General features: G+C 35.2%; 1 non-coding gene across 1 annotated transcript; it reads right to left on the bottom strand.

Moving 5' to 3' along the window:
- Positions 1-1,389: 1,389 nt before the first annotated feature.
- MIR30A (microRNA mir-30a) lies at positions 1,390-1,460 on the bottom strand. Its single transcript, NR_032001.1, has one exon. It is a non-coding gene; the product is annotated as a microRNA mir-30a (primary transcript).
- Between the last annotated feature and the right edge of the window lie 4,741 nt (positions 1,461-6,201).

Genomic DNA, 6,201 nt, shown 5'->3' with positions numbered 1-6,201 from the left:
ACAGGAAGAGAACCTAAAGAAAGTGAAGGTCAAAGATTTAGGAAAAGTTTAACCGTTTCTTCAAACCTATAGTCATTTACCTAGGAAATATGGCTGGGTGCCCCCAGAAAAACAGCCAAGTTATTTGCTCTAGGTGTTTCCAGTTTACCCTCAGTTCCAGACCCAGGGCCTGGCAGAGGCCTCCCCAAGCCCCATGCATTTCAGTGGCAGTTGATGAACCTCTCATGGCCCAGCATGACTAATTGAGTTTTTTCACTTGATAGCTTTATGTATGAGGGAAACTTAAAGACATTTCTAACACATACTTCTCTCCATCCCAGGTATTAGTATAAATGCCTACTATTTTAAATAGTGGTATGATCATACTGTTTTAGTATCACTTCTTTATCATCATCACCAATGGGTACTAAACAGGGAAAAGAAACTCTTTTACATTAATGGAAACACTATACATTTATAAAATACTGTGTTTTAGAGGACAAAAGATATCACCTTCATATTTTTTTAAAGTGTCTAGTTTCTATTTAAGTGTATACTTAATATTTCTATACTTATGTGTATACTTAATATTAAACAAATCCATCATAAGAAAAATATGTGTTTACAAAAAAGGCAAATTAGAAATTATATCCATCACAGAAATCTTCCACAGGATTCTGAATTTTAAAATTGTCTTCATATATTTAGGACAGAATTTGACGCATTTATTATTTTTAAGAGATATGAGTTATTGCATAAAACTAAGTTAAAAGTTCAACCAAATGGAAACAGTATCCATAAATTCCTAAAATACTATTCTAATCATCTAAAAGAAGAATAGGTTTTTCAAATAACAGAGTTAGTTGAATCAGCATTTGTTTATTTTATAGACACTTTATTAAGCTGAGAGCTGCTACTTTATTACTTAAAGACTAAGCCTATAAGGAAATAAAAGGGGTTTAATCCAAGTAATGTGAAAGTAACTAACCCTTCACCTTACTTTTTTCCCCCAAATAATTTTGGTTTCATTAATGGATTCTTTTTGTGAATGGGTCTAAAAAACACCTATTTTGAAACTGCAGAAAGGGCGGGACAAATCACTTCATAGATTTGCTTGTGAAATATTGCCCTACTATACTTTTAAAAATAATAAAAATACTATAACACATTTCCTTACTTCTCTCACAAATACTTTCTTTTTGACATTGCAAATTCTATGCATACACAGAGCACCTCTTCAATGCCCTGCTGAAGCCCTCTAAAAATGTACAGAGACGGTTTTTAAGTGATTTAATTTATACCATTTTAATTCAAGCTTTGTAAAAATGTATCAAAGAGATAGCAAGGTATTCAGTTTTAGTAAACAAGATAATTGCTCCTAAAGTAGCCCCTTGAAGTCCGAGGCAGTAGGCAGCTGCAAACATCCGACTGAAAGCCCATCTATGGCTTCACAGCTTCCAGTCGAGGATGTTTACAGTCGCTCACTGTCAACAGCCATATACCTTCTTTAGCTTTCTGTTCGGTTAACCTGAAGAAGTAATCCCAGCAAGTGTTTCTAAGATGTGCAGGCAACGATTCTGTAAATTACTGAAGCCTCATTCAAACAGCAATATTCTAGAAAATGTCTCAAATTCAAAACAAACAAGAAGGCTCATGGATGTCTATTACTCATCACCGAGTTTCTAGTTCCTATAAAATTTTGTGATATACTAAGACAACATATGTAAACGGTTTCATTCATTATTGTTAGCCACAAGAAGTAAATAGGCAAGTGGCCAGGTTACTTAACATGACTTCAACATGCATTATGTAATTAAAATCCTTTAAGCAAAAGTGACCAAACACAGAAACTAAATTATCTTAACAGCATAAAGCATACATTTAACATTAAATACTGCAGTTAAGTGAGCTTAGACTACCAGTGAAAATATAAAAGGTCTACTTTAAAAGTTATAAACTCTGACAAAAAAAAAGAAAGACTTACGTGCTGCTTTTATGGATCGCTTTTGCTCTAAAGTCTGCTCCCAGAGAGGACTTGTACAGTCAGCTGATTTTTGAAAGAGTAAGCAACAATCAGGAGAAAAACAGAAAAGAATAACGAGGTATAACACAGGCATATATCAGTATGTGGATCAAAGTTTCCCACTGGAAAAACACAGAACCTATCACTCACAACAGTGACGCACATTAACTTCAAATTTGAATGTTTTGAATTCCACTCCCATTCTCTTATGAAAATAAATGAGGAAAACTGAAGGTTAAGCTCCATCAGTCACTACTTTCCTAAAGTAATTCAAAACCATTCTGAGTCTAGTGAAAGATTAAGTTGATACAGAAAAGTGGGTGTGCCTTTCCCTGAGATTTGTTTTTAGATGAAGTTACCGTAAGATTCTTAAATTGCATTAAGTCTTACTAGTTTGTGATACCAAACCCGAAACAAAAATAAAATCCACACAAAAAGCATCATGCTTACTGAAACTAACAAATATGAAGAACTCCATAAATTACTTTTTCAAAGCAAAGGGTAACTCTATCCCATTAAGGTTAAAAAAGTTAATCTTTGAGTCAGCAGGTGAAAACAAGCTGAATTATGTTGTGGCCTTTTTCTTTATTAACTAAGGACTTTGAACTATTAAAACTTCCTAGGGAACCCGTTTTCTCAATGGGTCAAGTCACATAGGGGAACAAAGCAAACTTTATCAGTGCTGTGCAATTCTACATTCCAGAAATTCTTACTACTTGGCATTCATATACCACTGCTGACTAGAGCTTGGGTCAATCCACCAAACTCAGCTATGGCTACCAACCTTGTGAACTTCTCACCAAGATACCCACTTCTTTTAAGTTAGCCACGACTAGACAGGCAGAGTACTCTTTAATTAAAATAGATAAATACCAAGGCTTATACCCTGGGGGGACATTGTGTATCAGTGACTTTTTAAAAAAAAAATATTTTTACTACCATAAATTTTTCTCAAAGTGACAGGTCCCCTACTTGCCTTGGAATCTTACTGGTTTTAAGTAACTGTAAATTAACATGTAAAACAGTGACAAGTAAATACTAAGCAAACAGCCTCAAATAACAAATAATTGCTTAAATAATTCTATTGCCACCCTCTCACTTGGAGAATTGCTGATCCAAGTGGGACCAATACTACTCAGTAACCAAAAAAATAAGCATGTAGTTTAAGTAACACTGAGTCTCAGTTAAACTGGCAAAATTATCTGACATCCGATTGGAATAAATCTGCTTTAGCTTTCACATAGATTTCACCTAGCTCATATCTTGCTAAAAGAGGAGCCCACATACATACAGGCAATAAAGTGCTTTTCTATTTATGAACTCTTATAACTAAGATCTCATGGTCTTTACACTTTGTTTAGTGAACTTTTGATGTTTATTCATGAAGTTCTGAGCAAAAGACTGTGTTTTCAAAGTTATGTTAAGGAATTCATCGGATCAGCAATTCTCCAAGTGAGAGGGTGGCAACAGAATGACCAGGACAGCTTCTTCTAACCCCGCATACCTGGATTGCCTCTGCCACATCCACATTGCAATTCTTATTCAGTTGATGGGGAGGCTGCTGGGTATGTGAATTTTGCAAAAGCTATCAAACAATTTTGCTACACCTCCAGGGCAGAGAACCATTGATCTAGAAGGACTGAGCTAAATAAGTTTAAGACTAAAAAATCTTGCCATGACCTGAGAAATATGACCAGTAAATCCATTTAAAAATTGTGAATTAAAAACAAACATGGCAGAATAAGATCCAACTGTGTTCAATACATCAGATCCTGACTTGTCTTATATAACGCTAGAAATGCTTACAAAAAACAATGTAACTACTTTAAAACCATAAGGATACTCTTTAGCCCTGTTAGACAAGGTCTCTAAAGTCTTCCCACCCTAAATTGCAAATCTGGATGTCTGCACCCTGGACAGGCTTTATTATCTTCCTCACATCAGTTTTAAGTGCTTGCAGGATTAATTCTTTCTGGTGGAGAGTTTAGGAGTAGCCTGAGATAAAGTGTAAAAATTTTTTTTAGCTACCCTCAACCATTCAACCCTCTTCCACCCTTCTCCTGTCCACATAACCTTCTCATCCTCTATTCTTGGAGTGTTTGTAGTGAAACTCTAAGAATGAATATGTCCCATCTCAGCACTGGACCCAGTGCCCACGTTCTACATCCTCCAATCCTCCATCTCTTTGGGGGCTTAGTGTCCAGGGTAGCTGCATTAATAGTTTTGGCATTCATCCTCTGTCATGTTGCTTTGGAAAAACACACTTAAAGACAATAAATCTAGGTGGTCTTTTATATCTTTTCTAGAAAGCATACATAGAATTGATCTGAAATTGAAGTGACCTAAATGTACAAAATTCTGCCCTTTAAAATTAATCTTTACCTTCTCTGATTCAATCTTTCACACATAATCCACACTCTTTTAGTCTAATTCAAGGGCTTCTAATTCATTATATTTCCGGCTACCGATGATAATGATGAGCCTTCCCTTGAATTTCTTTGTAATTAATACAAATACAGACCTACTTACTCCTTGCCTCATGAAAGTGGACGAATGCTGTAAGAATTTACTGGGAGTGATTGACCATGGATTGTGCAAATGTGAAAGATTAAATAATTCAAATTCTAGGAAAAAAGTATTATCTTGGATAGTATAGAGCTTACAGCTATAAGGAATAAAATCTCTTCTACTCTAGAAGTGAATATCGCTTAAATATCATTCTCTGATAAAATGGTAATGAAAAATAAATTGAGAATTCAGCAAAAGTGTATGTACTCAAGTTTAAAGCCTTAATTTTAATACAACCTCAACTAGGTACTTGTTGTATGATAAATAATGCCTATACATGATCTCATTTCATTCCTGCCACAGCAAGATAAGGCATCTATAATCATTACCATCACAGATAAGGACAACAGGCTTGGAGAATTGAAATCACATCCGTTACTCACTTTTCTATTTTGATTTTTTTTATTGTAAGCTTTTCTGAATCATGTGTGGAGTACTGGAAGGTGTGGGTTTCAATAAATATGAAGTAGTCAATCACAGTTCAATGAAAATTGTATTTTCTTTTAAAATTAGGCATAAAAAGTTAACAAATGAAAAAATGTTTGAGAGTAGAAACAAATATCCAGATCCTTTGGTGATAAAGCAGTTCATTCAGTCACTCATTCATTCATCATATATATTCACTTGCCAAACTCTCCTCTAAGGTAATACTGATTTACTATCTATGCTGGGGTTCCCCAGATAGGAGATCTCAAAGCTTGTCAGATAGCTTTCTTAGTTGTGGTCACCCTACTTTCTTCCTCCTGCACTGGAACCCCCATCTGGCTGGAGCCCCTCCTTCCTACTTTGGCTGGCATTCTTGCAAGGGAGGGGGATTCCAGACAGTCAGGGTATCCCAGCCCCCAGGCTAATAAGGGACTTTCCACCCCACTCCCATCCTGCTCCCTCCCTTCCTTCAGGCACTGTCAGCAGTTCCCTGGCACCTCCCTTAGACCACCTGCTGGCTCATTTCACTCCTCCCCAGGGGCTCCTGCTCCAGGAGACTCCTCTCAGGAAGAGCAACCCTAACCAAGAAATGCCCTTCTATTGAAATAGGTCTTATTTCTAAAGGGATGTTAGGTAGATTTAAGATGAATTTCATTGTAATAACTACATGGCTGAATTCATACTCCAAATAGCTGTTTTATTTTTTAAAAAAGATCAAAGCTGTAAGATTAAATTATCTGCACAATAAAAACTGAACAAGATTCAGTGTAAAGAGAAATTATTATAGAGGAACATAATTTATAATAGAAACTGCATTTTAAAATATACATATTTTATAAATATCACCATTAAACACTCATTTCTAATTTAGGTCAACTGTTCGTAGTTGATATTTCCATCAATATTTTAAGCAACTTAAGTGATTTTGGTGACCTTAAGGAAACACTAGAAAGTAATCTTGCTACTCATTCATTATTTTAAATTTTAAAAAGCATTTCTAAAGCCAAGGTTAGTTTCGAGTCTTTTATTAATCATTTTGTGTAAAACAACAATAATCACCACAAAAAAGCTAGATTTTTGACATACTTAGAAACTAACCCATGCTGAAATTATATAATCATTAGAACAAGTTTACAAAGCTATGCAATGATAAAAAAAATTAGCAGTTATCCCATCGAGTTAAACTCCAAGAAAGAAACTGACAT

This window comes from Macaca mulatta, chromosome 4 (genome assembly GCF_049350105.2).
Source record: "Macaca mulatta isolate MMU2019108-1 chromosome 4, T2T-MMU8v2.0, whole genome shotgun sequence".
In the NCBI taxonomy this organism is placed as follows: Eukaryota; Metazoa; Chordata; class Mammalia; order Primates; family Cercopithecidae; genus Macaca; species Macaca mulatta.
This window is presented reverse-complemented; position numbering and strand designations above follow the sequence as displayed.